General features: G+C 40.0%; 1 pseudogene; it reads right to left on the reverse strand.

Annotated features, from left to right (window-relative positions):
* Positions 1 to 7,854: 7,854 nt before the first annotated feature.
* The window catches only part of LOC122910216, a 47,850-nt pseudogene continuing 41,178 nt past the window's right edge, over positions 7,855 to 14,526 (reverse strand).

A 14,526-nucleotide genomic window follows, 5' to 3' on the forward strand; every position in this document is an offset into this window, starting at 1 on the left:
GAATTCAGGTGTATCCAGTGTTTATTACTCCTCCCTGAACGTGCCTGACTTCCAAAGCTCTAACCTTGAAACTTTCCACAGAACCTAAGGGAAAGTTATTTCCAAACCTGAGACTGAGAAAACTGTCTTCATCATTTCTGGGTCTGTAAAACATTGAGTTTTGGTGGAAGAACTCCTCCTCATAGCTCTAGAAAATTGGTCTTCCTTCTCCAACAGGCAAAATTGTGTTCTTTTGCTATAAGACCATGAGCACAACAACCCTTGGATTCATCATTTTTTTTAACAAATCTATTAAGAGTGTTGTGTTTTTCTTACAGGTTAAAAGATGACACTTAGTCCTTCACTTATAAAACCTTTGGTATTATAATAGATCAATTTAGACCTTTTTTATTAATTTATTTATTTTCAGCATAACAGTATTCATTATTTTTTCACCACACCAGTGCTCCATGCAAGCTGTGCCCTCTATAATACCCACCACCTGGTACCCCAACCTCCCACTCCCCTGCCACTTCAAACCACTCAGATTGTTTTTCAGAGTCCATAGTCTCTCATGATTCACCTCCCCTTCCAATTTACCCCGACTCCCTTCTCCTCTCTAACACCCCTTGTCCTCCATGCTATTTGTTATGCTCCACAAATAAGTGTAACCATATGATAATTGACTCTCTCTGCTTGACTTATTTCAATTTAGACCTTTTTTTTTCCAATTTAGACCTTTTGATGTGCTAGGTTCAGTTAATAATCTTATAGGCATTGTCTCATTTATTTTTTTCCAAAATCCATTCTATGGGGACTATAAAATGAGCCCCATTCCACATTTGTAGAAATGTGACTTAGAAAGGTTGAGTGAACAACCCAGAATTCTGAACTTGGTCATTATGAAGCAACGTACTTTGATTGAAATGCAACAAGATATGCTAATGGTTCTCAACCAGGGATGATTTTACCTCCAAGTCACTTAAAAATATCTGGAGAAATTTTTGGCTGTCATAACTTGGGAAGTGTCACTACTAATTCATTATGTCTAAGGTGGCCCTAAGATTCTTCATTTGTAACTAGATCCCAATCATTGATGTTGCCTGTCTTGTTCTGTACACGTCTATACATTAAAGCTGTGGTCCAGTGTCAGCCTGAGATCAGAACTATACACATCTGGACCACTACAGGGACAGAAGACACCAGTGGGCAGGTAAAGCAGAGTGGGAAAGGCAGACTGATATCGGAAGATAAACAAAAGGGGGAGGGAGCAACCAGAGGTGACTGGTTGGAAAGTAATACCCCTAATATGAGTAAGAGTGCCCTGCGTCTGGGGACCAGCATTAACTTGGAGACTGGTTGAAAGCACTGTAAAGGAGGTAAAAGAGCAAAGGATCGTGGGGGGGGGATTGTGGGAACCGGGACAGCTAGGGACAGGGACTTAAATCCCCAGTCCCAGGACAGCCTCCCCTGGCGCTGAGCCAGAGAGAGTGCAGTGGAGAAACCAGGCCTTGGTCCCTGAGCCACCAGCGTACCCAAGATTGCGTGGGGTCTGGCTCCTGTGAGGGGATGGGAGCCACGCCAGACAGCAGAATGCACAAGCCCTACTACAGAGTCTGAGATGTGCATGCCCCTCATCCTCCCCTGATAAAGGTACAAAGGCCCAGCCAGCACTCTTTGCCCCACGCCATTTTTTTCAGAGCCTAAGATGCGTGCACCAAACTCTCCCTTGAAAGAGGTTCACGAAGGCCTAGCCTGGTGCTTTTGGACCTGTGCCCCATTTTCAGAGCCTGAGATGCGCGCATAACCCACAGCCTCCCCAGAAAGAGGCGTGCGCAAGCCGGGCACTCTGAGACCAAGAAAGACCAGGCACTCCCAGCTCTGGCCAGTGGGAAAATCTCAGTGTGGGATCACTGCTTGGAACTTCTCTGGCAGTCTGGAGCTGCCCAGACAGCTGCTGCTGCCATGGTTTTGGGTACAAGCAGAAGATCCTGCGTCCCAGGGACCGCGACTTGGAACCTACTCTGCCAGCGGCCAAGGGGAAATTTATATGGGTTCTGTGACATCCACAGACGAACAGAATGAGGCTTCTCTCTGAGAGGGAGGTCAGGGTACAGTTTGCTATCCTCTAAACCTACAAAAACCATCAAAAGCGGTCAAGGCCGGAGGTGGGGGGGAGTGAACAAACATAAAATCCTCCAGAGTACAAAAGCCTGAAAGACCGGTTTCCTCAGAGCCCACCGCTTTGAGGAGGACTGGAGGACTTAATACAGGGAACATCACTGACAGAAAACCCACGTGGCAGACCCCTCCCCCAGAAAACCAACCAGGAAAGAAAAAAAAAAAAGACTACAAGAGAACCACCACCACTACTTCATAGGACAACTTTTATTTTTAATTTGTTCCCATTATTCTGGCTGATTTTTTTATATAGATAATTTTTTAACCTATTTATCATCACAGCGACCTGTCCAGTACATCAAATTCCATAATAACCTTCTAACCTGAACTTTTCGATACATACACCTGTGTTTTTTCTTTTGCATTTCTATTTTCTGAATTTCTTTTTTTAATTTTAGTTTAGTATAGACTAGCTTATTCCTTATTTATTTTTATTTTCTAATATTCATATAGAGTTAAACTTCAAAGTAATCCCCTTTCCCCAATCAATGCCATCCCTATAGGTAAACCAAGTTTTAATCCCCCTTTAGCTTAGGAATGTTGAGTCCTTTAACAAAAATATTAAGATACGTGCAGGAAGAATCAAAACAACCTTCCTCGCCCACACTGAGAATTTATAACCACTCTCCCATCTTTTTCTTCCACCACTGTTTCTGTGTTCTTGTGTTTGTCCTGATAGTATATAAATCTTACACTTGGGGTTCTTTTGACAAGGTTCTTCCTTTATTTGCATATATATACTTTTTTCTCTTGTTATATACATTTAACAGTCTTTTTGTTTGTCTATTTTTGTTTGTCTACTTCATAAATCTTACCTTGGGGCCCATTTGGGCTGAACCTTCTCTTGAATCTTCCCTTTCTTTCCTGTCTCTCTTTCTCTCTCTCTCTCTTTTTTCTTTTCTTTTTTCTCTCCTTTGGGTGGAGAATGCTGATTGCGCAGAAGTGTTCCAGTGTGCATCCTGACTGCACCATGGTTGATGCATCCAACTACATCTGTTCAGTCATCTCTCACAAAAATGACTAGGAGGAGGAATGCCCAACAGAATAAAAATACAGAAGATGGACCTTCTGCAATGGAGCTAATGGCTATCAACATAGATAATACGTCAGAAAGAGAATTCAGGCTAACAGTTATCCAGACAATAGCTAGGTTGGAGAAAGCCATGGATGACCAAATGGAACAGATTAGGGCAGAGCTGAAAGCGACCAGACAGGATATTCGCAATGTTAGGGCAGAAATAAAAGCTACCAGGGAGCGTGGCAGGATACAAAGTCAATGTGCAGAAATCAGTGGCTTTCTTATACACTAACAATGAAAATACAGAAAGGGAAATTAGAGAATCGATTCCATTTACTATAGCACCAAGAACCATAAGATACCTGGGAATAAACCTAACTAAAGAGGTAAAGGATCTATACTTGAGGAACTATAGAACACTCATGAAAGAAATTGAAGAAGACACAAAAAGATGGAAGACCATTCCATGCTCTTGGATCGGAAGAATAAACATTGTTAAAATGTCTATACTGCCTAGAGCAATCTATACTTTTAATGCCATTCCGATCAAAATTCCACCGGCATTCTTCAAAGAGCTGGAGCAAATAATCCTAAAATTTGTATGGAATCAGAAGAGACCCCGAATCGCTAAGGAAATGTTGAAAAACAAAAATAAAGCTGGCGGCATCACCTTACCTGATTTCAAGCTTTATTACAAAGCTGTGATCACCAAGACTGCATGGTACTGGCATAAAAACAGACACATAGACCAGTGGAACAGAGTAGAGAGCCCTGATATGGACCCTCAACTCTATGGTCAATTAATATTCGACAAAACAGGAAAAAATATACAGTGGAAAAAAGACCGTCTCTTCAATAAATGGTGCTGGGAAAACTGGACAGCTATATGTAGAAGAATGAAACTCGACCATTCTCTTACACCGTACACAAAGATCAACTCAAAATGGATAAAAGACCTCAACGTGAGACAGGAATCTATCAGAATCTTAGAGGAGAACATAGGCAGTAATCTCTTCGATATCAGCCACAGCAACTTCTTTCAAGATATGTCTCCAAAGGCAAAGGAAACAAAAGCGAAAATAAACTTCTGGGACTTCATCAAAATCAAAAGCTTTTGAACAGCAAAGGAAACAGTCAAAAAAACAAAGAGGCAACCCACGGAATGGGAGAAGATATTTGCAAATGACAGTACAGACAAAAGGTTGATATCCAGGATCTATAATGAACTCCTCAAACTCAACCCACACGAAACAGACAAACACATCAAAAAATGGGCAGAAGATATGAACAGACACTTCTCCAATCAAGACATACAAATGGCTATCAGACACATGAAAAAATGCTCATCATCATTAGCCCTCAGGGAGATTCAAATTAAAACCACATTGAGATATCACCTTACACCAGTTAGACTGGCCAAAATTAACAAAACAGGAAACAACATGTGTTGGAGAGGATGTGGAGAAAGGGGAACCCTCTTACACTGTTGGTGGGAATGCAAGTTGGTGCAGCCTGTTTGGAGAACAGTGTGGAGATTCCTCAAGAAATTAAAAATAGAGCTTCCCTACGACCCTGCAATTGCACTCCTGGGTATTTACCCCAAAGATACAGATGTCATGAAAAGAAGGGCCATCTGTACCCCAATGTTTATAGCATCAATGGCCACAGTCGCCAAACTATGGAAAGAACCAAGATGCCCTTCAACGGATGAATGGATAAGGAAGATGTGGTCCATATACACTATGGAGTATTATGCCTCCATCAGAAAGGACGAATATCCAACTTTTGTAGCAACATGGATGGGACTGGAAGAGATTATGCTGAGTGAAATAAGTCAAGCAGAGAGAGTCAATTATCATATGGTTTCACTCATTTGTGGAGCATAACCAATAGCATGGAGGACAAGGGGCGTTAGAGAGTAGTAGGGAATTTGGGTAAATTGGAAGGGGAGGTGAACCATGAGAGACTATGGACTTTGAAAAACACTCTGAGGGGTTTGAAGTGGCGGGGGGTTGGGAGGTTGGGGTACCAGGTGGTGGGTATTATAGAGTGCACAGCTTGCATGGAGCACTGGGTGTGGTGAAAAAATAATGAATACTGTTTTTCTGAAAATAAATAAATTGGGAGAAAAAAAAAAGAAAAAAAAAAAGCTACCAGGGAGGAGGTTCACAATGCTCTCAATGAGTTCCATTCTAACCTAAACTCTCTCAAAGCTAGGGTAACTGAGACAGAAGATAGAATTAGTGATCTGGAGAACAAACAGATAGAGAGAAAGGATCAAGAGGAAGCCTGGAACAAACAGCTTAGAAACCACGAAAATAGAATCAGGGAAATAAATGATGCCATGAAATGTTCCAATATCAGAATTATTGGAATCCCTGAAGGGGAGGAGAAAGAAAGAAGTCTAGAAGATACAGTGAAAAAAAGTTCTTCATGACAATTTCCCCAATCTTGCGAATGGAACCAGCATTCATGTACTAGAGGCTGAACGGTCTCCACCCAAGACTATAGAGTTCAGAAAAACATCAGGGCACCTGATAGTCAAATTGAGGAATCATAATTGTAGGTATGATCTCTTGAAAGCTGATTATGCTGAGTGAAATAAGTCAAGCAGAGAGAGTCAATTATCATATGGTTTCACTCATTTGTGGAGCATAACCAATAGCATGGAGGGCAAGGGGCGTTAGAGAGTAGTAGGGAATTTGGGTAAATTGGAAGGGGAGGTGAACCATGAGAGACTATGGACTCTGAAAAACAGTCTGAGGGGTTTGAAGTGGCGGGGGGGTGGGAGGTTGGGGTACCAGGTGGTGGGTATTATAGAGGGCACAGCTTGCATGGAGCACTGGGTGTGGTGAAAAAATAATGAATACTGTTTTTCTGAAAATAAATAAATTGGGAAAAAAAAAGAATGCTTGGATCAACCAGGAGATCAAAGAAGAACTGAAACAATTCATGGAAACCAATGAGAATGAAGACACTTTGGTCCAAAACCTATGGGATACAGCAAAGTCGTTCCTGGGGGGGGGAAACATATAGCCTTCCAAGCCTCCCTCATAAATATTGAAAAATCCAGAACACACCAGTTGTCTCTACACCTTAAAGAACTGGAGAATCAACAACAAATCAAACCAACTCCACACATAAGAAGGGAAATCATCAAGATTAGAGCTGAGATGGATGAGGTAGAAACCAGAGAAACAGTAGAACGTATCAATGAAACTAGAAGTTGGTTTTTTTAAAGAATCTGTAAGATCAATAAACAATTGGTGACACTAATCCAAAAGAAAAGAGAGAGAGCCCTAATTCATAAAATTATGAATGAAAAGGGAGAGATCACAACTAACACTAAGGAAGTAGAAACAATCATCAGAAGTTATTTCCAACAGTTATATGCCAATAAGCTAAGCAAACTAGATGAAATGGATAAATTCCTGTAAAATCATAAACTCCCAAAATTGGACCAGGAAGAAATTGACAACTTAAATAGACAAATATGTAGTAACTAGATTGAAGAAATGATCAAAAACCTCCCAATAAACAAGAGCCCACGACCTGACGGATTCCCTGGGGAATTCTACCAAACTTTCAAAGAAGAAATAACACCTATTCTCCTGAAGCTGTTTCAAAACATTGAAGCAGAAGGAAAACTTCCAGACTCTTTATATGAAGCCAGCATTACCTGATCCCCAAACCAGGCAAAGACCACACCAAAAAGGAGAATTTCAGACCAATATCACTGATGAATATGGATGCTAAGATTCTCAGCAGGAGCCTAGCAAACGGGATACAGCAGCACATTAAAAAGATTATCCACCAGCACCAGGTGGGATTCATTCCTGGGCTACAAGGATGATTCAACATTCGCAAGTCAATCAATGTGATAGAATAAGTCAATAAGAGAAGAGAGAAGAACCACGTGGTCCTCTCAATCGATGCAGAAAAAGCATTTGACAAAATCCAGCATCCATTCCTGATTAATACGCTTCAAATTATAGGCATAGAGGGAACATTCCTGAACTTCATCAAATTTATCTATGAAAGACCCACAGCAAATATCATCCTCAATGGGAAAAAGCTTGCAGCCTTCCCGTTGAGATCAGGAACAAGACAAGGATGCCCACTTTCACCACTCTTATTCAACATAGTATTAGAAGTCCTAGCAACAGCAATCAGACAACAAAGAGAAATAAAATGTATCCAAATTGGTAATGAAGAAGTCAAACTCTCTCTCTTCGCAGATGACATGATTCTTTTTATGGAAAACCCAAAAGACTCCACCCCCAAACTACTAGAACTCATACAGCAATTCAGCAAAATGGCAGAATACAAAGTCAATGTACAGAAATCAGTGGCTTTCTTATACACTAACAATGAAAATACAGAAAGGGAAATTAGAGAATTGATTCCATTTACTATAGCACCAAGAACCGTAAGATACCTGGGAATAAATCTAACCAAAGAAGTAAAGTATCTGTACTCGAGGAACTACAGAATGCTCATGAAAGAAACTGAAGAAGACACAAAAAGATGGAAGACCATTCCATGCTCTTGGATTAGAAGAATAAACATTGTTAAAATGTCTATACTGCCTAGAGCAATCTATACTTTTAATGCCATTCTGATCAAAATTCCACCGGTATTTTTCAAAGTGCTGGAGCAAATAATTCTTTTTTTTTTAATTTTTGGAGCAAATAATTCTAAAATTTATATTACATCAGAAGAGACCTTGAATCGCTAAGGAAATGTTGAAAACAAAAATAAAACTGGGGGCATCTTCTACATATAGCTGTCCAGTTTTTCCAGCACCATTTATTGAAGAGACTGTCTTTTTTCCACTGTTATTTTTTCCTGTTTTGTCGAATATTATTTGATCATAGAGTTGAGTGTCCATATATGGGCTCTCTACTATGTTCCACTGGTCTATGTGCCTGTACAGACAAAAGGTTGATATCCAGGATCTATAAAGAGCTCCTCAAACTCAACACACACAAAACAGACAATCATATAAAAAAAATGGGCAGATGATATGATCAGACACTTCTCCAATGAAGACATACAAATGGCTATCAGACACATGAAAAAAATGTTTATCATCACTCTCCATCAGGGAGATTCAAATTAAAACCACATTGAGATACCACCTACACCAGTTAGAATGGCCCAAATTAGCAAGATACGAAGCAACATGTGTTGGAGAGGATGTGGAGAAAGGGGAACCCTCCTACACTCTTGGTGGGAATGCAAGTTGGTGTAGCCACTTTGGAAAACAGTGTGGAGATTCCTCAGGAAATTAAAAATAGAACTTCCCTATGACCCTGCCATTGCACTACTGGGTATTTACCCCAGATATAGAGATGGAGTAAAAAGAAGGGCCATCTGTACCCCAATGCTTGTAGCAGCAATGGCCACGGTCGCCAAACTGTGAAAAGAACCAAGATGCCCTTCAACGGACGAATGGAGAAGGAAGATGTGGTCCATATATACTATGGAGTATTATGCCTCCATCAGAAAGGATGAATCCCCAACTTTTGTAGCAACATGGACAGGACTGGAAGAGATTATGCTGAGTGAAATAAGTCAAGTAGAGAGAGTCAATTATCATATAGTTTCACTTATTTGTGGAGCATAACAAATAACATGGAGGACATGGGGAGTTGAGAGAGGAGAAGGGAGTTGGGGGAAATTGGAAGGGGAGGTGAACCATGAGAGACTATGGACTCTGAAAAACAATCTGAGGGTTTTGAAGGGGCGAGGGGCGGGAGGTTGGGGGAACCAGGTTGTGGGTACTAGAGAGGGCATGATTGCATGGAGTACTGGGTATGGTGAAAAAACAATGAATACTGTTTCACTGAAAAGAAATTTTAAAAAATTATTGCATGACTCAGGGTCCGATTTGGAGCATAATTAGCTGAGTCACACATAAAGTGGTGGGATAGCTTTCTTCCAATAGTGAAAAACCAAATGTTCACATGTGGATATTAATATAATGGAATTAAGTTAAGGCAATTCATATTTGATAAGATCATTTTTGTACACTAGAAGATTAGCCTACATATATCAATGGAGTAAAATGACATAAATTATCTCAAGTCAAAATGAACACTAGAGCCATAAACCTCACAAAACAACCTCAGAAACACAATGCAGATATTTTCTCATGACTCAGGACTCATGAGGAGCTCTGCTGAAATCAGAACAAGAACCTGTAATACAATACCTTCAATAGTAAAGACATTATACAACTCCTCTTTATTTTAAGGTGCTTTCTATGCAGCAATAGCTAACTGATACAGCAATCAAATCAGACAGAAAAGACAGCATTTGTAATAATATGATCCTTTTATTCTAGGCATTCATTCTGACAATTGAAGGTAGCCTACATGACTACTCTGTACTTGAAGTTCATTTCATGTGAGTATAAAAAGTGACTCCATTGGGTGTGCCTGGGTGGCTCAGAGAGTTAAGCACTTGCCTTCAGATGAAGTCATGACCTCCATATCCTGGGATCAAGCCCCACATTGGGCACTCCACTCAGTGGGAAGTCTGGGTTTCTCCCTCTACCTCTGCCTCTCCCCCTTCTTGTACTCTCTCTGTCTCTCTCAAACGAATAAATAAAATATTTTTTAAAAAATGACTCCATTGAGGCCCTTTTTTTAAAAAAAATTATTTGTTTATTTTCAGAAAAACAGTATTCATTACTTTTTCACTACACCCAGTGCTCCATGCAATCCATGCCCTCCATAATACCCACCACCCGGTACCCCAACCTCCCACCGCCCCCCGCCACTTCAAACCCCTCAGATTGTTTTTTGGAGTCCATACTTTTGAGGTAATATGGAAGGGTGGGAAGGACATGTATGTGTGTCCATAAGGTGTGACTCTGAATCACATAACTGGACAGGATACCAAGCTTGTTGCTGAGTCATCCTGTGATTATAAGGATCATATATAGTGATGATACTGATATAGTTCATTCACTACCCCTTTAGTGGTTATAACAAAATTTCAAAGAGTGGGAGATATTTCATTTTGAGAAATGGAAGGAATCATATTTGTATGTAGCACTGGAAATTTTCAATCAGAAATGAGAATAATTTTATTAAACTCCAAACATGCCACCAGTATTTCATCTTATTAAATATACCTTACAAATGAACCCTGATATTCTATAATTCAGTGAGTAGAGTGCCTGAGAAAAAAATATTTTGCACAGAAACAAATAAATGATTTAATATTTTGCTTCATCATCCTTAAAATAAATGAAAGTCTAAGACCATACTATGTCAATCAGTATTTTCCATATTTGTCTTTCTGTGTAGATTCCATTTGGAGACAGGTATTCTATTATTATTTCTTCAACCAGGGACTGTGGTGGGCATGGTGGATACAAGCTGTGTAACAACAGGATCCTAATATGTAGAAAAATCTCCACGATCAGCTACAACCACCAGTATGTAAAAGTCTGCATTATCAGGAAGAGCAGTTAAGATAGAGATGTGCAAAGGAATAATGTTCACAAAAGTGAAGTCCAGCATTTTCAGATTTTTCTCTGTTATAAACTTACATAAATAGTTGTGGTGGCCAAGAGTAGATTTCTCATAAGAGTGGTATGTCAAACAAAATAAATAGTACTCACTATGATGTATTTTATTTAAGAAATTACCTTAACACATCCCTTGAATAAGCGAGAATTTCCAAATATTTCAAATCCAAAGTTAGGATTACCATTAAATGTAAGAAGGGAGTTGAAGGAAATTGGAGGGGAATATAAAACATGATAGACTATAGACTCTGAAAAACAATCTGAGGGTTTTGAAAGGGGGAAGGATGGGAGGTTGGGGGAGCCTGGTGGTGGGTATTATGGAAGGCATATATTGCATGGAACACTGAGTGTGATGCATAAACAATGAAATCTGTTACACTGAAAAGAAATTAAATTTTAAAAAGTTTTTTTAAAAAGAAAGTAAGAAAATGACAATGGAAAATCTCTTGTATGTCAGAGATTTCACCAAGCTTAATAATGTAAGTTACATAAATCATAGAGAGGCAACATAAAGAAAAAGAAATTCCCAGAAAAAAAATTAGAGAAGGCATGTTCCACTTCCAGAATCTGAAAAGAAAAAAAAAAGTCAACAATTGGCTCACGCTAAGTGCTATTGATTCTGCACACTTTTTTGTACCTAGAACAATTGGTCCTTTTAGACCTGCCCTCCCAGAGACTCTCATCAAAGCCTACTTTATATCTTTGTTCCATAGGCTGTAGATAAAGAGGTTCAGCATGGGCATAGCCACAGTGTACATCACTGAGGCTACTGCATTTGAGTGGGAGCTCTGAGTAGTGGCAGAGCAGAGGTACACTCCTAAGCAGGTACAATAAAATAAGGAGATAACTGAGAGGTGAGACACACAGGTGGAAAATTCTTTATACTTGCCCTGAGCTGATGAGGTCCCATATATGGAGGAAATGATCTTACAGTAAGAGTAAATGATCCCAGGGAAGGGAATAGCCAGCAACATAGCTGCAAAATATATCACCATGTTATTGAGAAAGGTTTCAGAACATGCAAATTATATCATCTGTTTGAGTTCACAGCAAAAGTGGGGGATTTTTAAGACTCTACAGAAGGACAGCTGTAACAACATTGAGGTTTCTAACATGGAATGCAAGACACTCAGGAACCAGGACAACAGAACAAGCAGTCCACAGAGCCTGGAGTTCATGATGATCGTCTAGTTTAGTGGGTGACAGATGGCCACAAAGTAGCCATAAGCCATCACAGTCAAGAGAGATTTGTCTAATCCTTCAAAGAGAATGAAAAAAGACATCTGGCTGAGGCAGCCTTTGTAAGTGATCACTTTGCTCTGAGTCTGGATGTTCCACAGCATCTTGGAGATGGTGGTGGAGGTGAAACAGTTGTCAGAGAAGGACAGGTTGGAGAGGAAGAAGTACATGGGTGTGTGGAGATGGGAGTCAGAGTTGACAGCCAGAATGATGAGCAGGTTTCCAAACACAGTGATCAGATACATGAAGAGGAAAAGCCCAAAAATGAGGTGCTGCAGTTCTGGTTCCTCTGATATTCCCAAAAGAAGAAACTCTGAAATCCCTGTATAGTTTCCTGATCCATGTGGTGGAGTTGAATACCAGCACAGGGAAAATAAAAGGACAAATTTCCACACAAATGCACTTTGCTCAGATTCTGGAAGTGCTACTATATTATATATATATTTATAGTATATAAATATATATATATATATATAATTATATATATATATATATAATTTAAATATTTTTTTGTTTTGTTTTTTTTTCTTTTTCTCCAATTTATTTATTTTCAGAAAAACAGTATTCATTATTTTTTCACCACACCCAGTGCTCCATGCAAGCCGTGCCCTCTATAATACCCACCACCTGGTACCCTAACCTCCAAACTCCCGCCACTTCAAATCCCTCAGATTGTTTTTCAGAGTCCATAGTCTCTCGTGATTCACCTCCCCTTCCAATTTACCCCAACTCCCTTCTCCTCTCTAACACCCCTTTTCCTCCATGCTATTTGTTATACTCCACAAATAAGTGAAACCATATGATAATTGACTCTCTGCTTGACTTATTTCACTCAGCATAATCTCTTCCAGTCCCGTCCATGTTGCTACAAAAGTTGGGTATTCATCCTTTCTGATGGAGGCATAATACTCCATAGTGTATATGGACCACATCTTCCTTATCCATTCATCCGTTGAAGGGCATCTTGGTTCTTTCCATAGTTTGGCGACTGTGGCCATTGCTGCTATAAACATTGGGGTACAGATGGCCCTTCTTTTCACGACGTCTGTATCCTTGGGGTAAATATCCAGGAGTGCAATAGCAGGGTCATAGGGAAGTTCTATTTTTAATTTCTTGAGGAATCTCCACACTGTTCTCCAAAGAGGCTGCACCAACTTGCATTCCCACCAAGAGTGTAGGAGGGTTCCCCTTTCTCCACATCCTCTCCAACACATGTTGTTTCCTGTTTTGTTAGTTTTGGCCATTCTAACTGGTGAAAGGTGGTATCTCAATGTGGTTTTAATTTGAATCTCCTTGAGATACTTTTATCAGTCTTTTTGTTTGTCTGTGTCTGATTGTATACTTCATAAATCTTACCTTGGGGCTCATGTGGGCTAAATCTTCTCTTTTATCTCACCTTTCTTTCCTATCTCTCTCTTTTTTTCTTTTCCTTTTCTTTTGCCTCTCATTTGGGTGGGGAACCCTGATTGCTCAGAAGCATTCCAGGGTGCACCTTGACTGCGCCACAGTTGATACACCCAGCTACACACATTCAGCCATCTCTCACCAAAATGACTAGGAGGAGGAATGCCCAACAGAAGAAAAACACAGAAGATGGACCTTCTGCAACAGAGCTAATGGCTATCAACATAGACAATATGTCAGAAAGAGAATTCAGGCTAACAATTATCGAGCAATATCTAGGTTGGGGAAAGCCATGGGTGACCAAACAGAATTGATTAGGGCCGAACTGAAAACGACCAGAGATCATGTTTTCAATATTAGGGAAGAGCTGAAAGTTACCAGGGATGAGCTTCACAATGCTCTCAATGAGTTCCAATCTAATCTAAATTCTCTCAACGCTAGAGTAACTGAGACAGAAGATAGAATTAGCGATCTGGAGGACAAACAGATAGAGAGAAAGGGTCAAGAGGAAGCCTGGAACAAACAGCTCAGAAGCCACGAAAACAGAATCTGGGAAATAAATGATGCCATGAAACGTTCCAACATCAGAATTATTGTAATCCCTGAAGGGGAGAAGAAAGAAAGTAGTCTAGAAGATATAGTGGAACAAGTTCTTCATGAAAATTTTCCAAATCTCGTGAATGGAACCAGCATTTATGTACTAGAGGACGAAAGGTTTCCCCCAAGATTACAGATTCTCGAAAGTCCTCAAGACACCCAATAGTAAGAATGAAGAATTATAATTGAAGGCAGAACCTCTTGAAAGAAGCTAGGACAAAGAAGATCCTTATGTACAGAGGAAAGCCCATCAGAATAACTTCAGACCTGTCCACAGAGACCTGGCAAGCCAGAAAGGGCTGGCAAGATATATTCAGGTCACTGAATGAGAACAACATGCAGCCAAGAATACTTTATACAGCAAGACTGACATTCAAAATGGATGGAGAGATAAAAAGTTTCCAGGACCCGCAAGGCTTAAAAGACTATGCAACCACCAAGCTGATACTGCAGGAAATATTAAGGGGGCTTATTTAAAGGAGGAAAAAGCCCAAGAATAGCATTGAACAGAAATATAGAGACAATACTGAAAGAAAGACTTCGAAGGTAACACGATGTCAATAAA

The sequence above is a fragment of the Neovison vison genome, chromosome 6 (assembly GCF_020171115.1).
Source record: "Neovison vison isolate M4711 chromosome 6, ASM_NN_V1, whole genome shotgun sequence".
NCBI classification, from domain to species: domain Eukaryota; kingdom Metazoa; phylum Chordata; class Mammalia; order Carnivora; family Mustelidae; genus Neogale; species Neogale vison.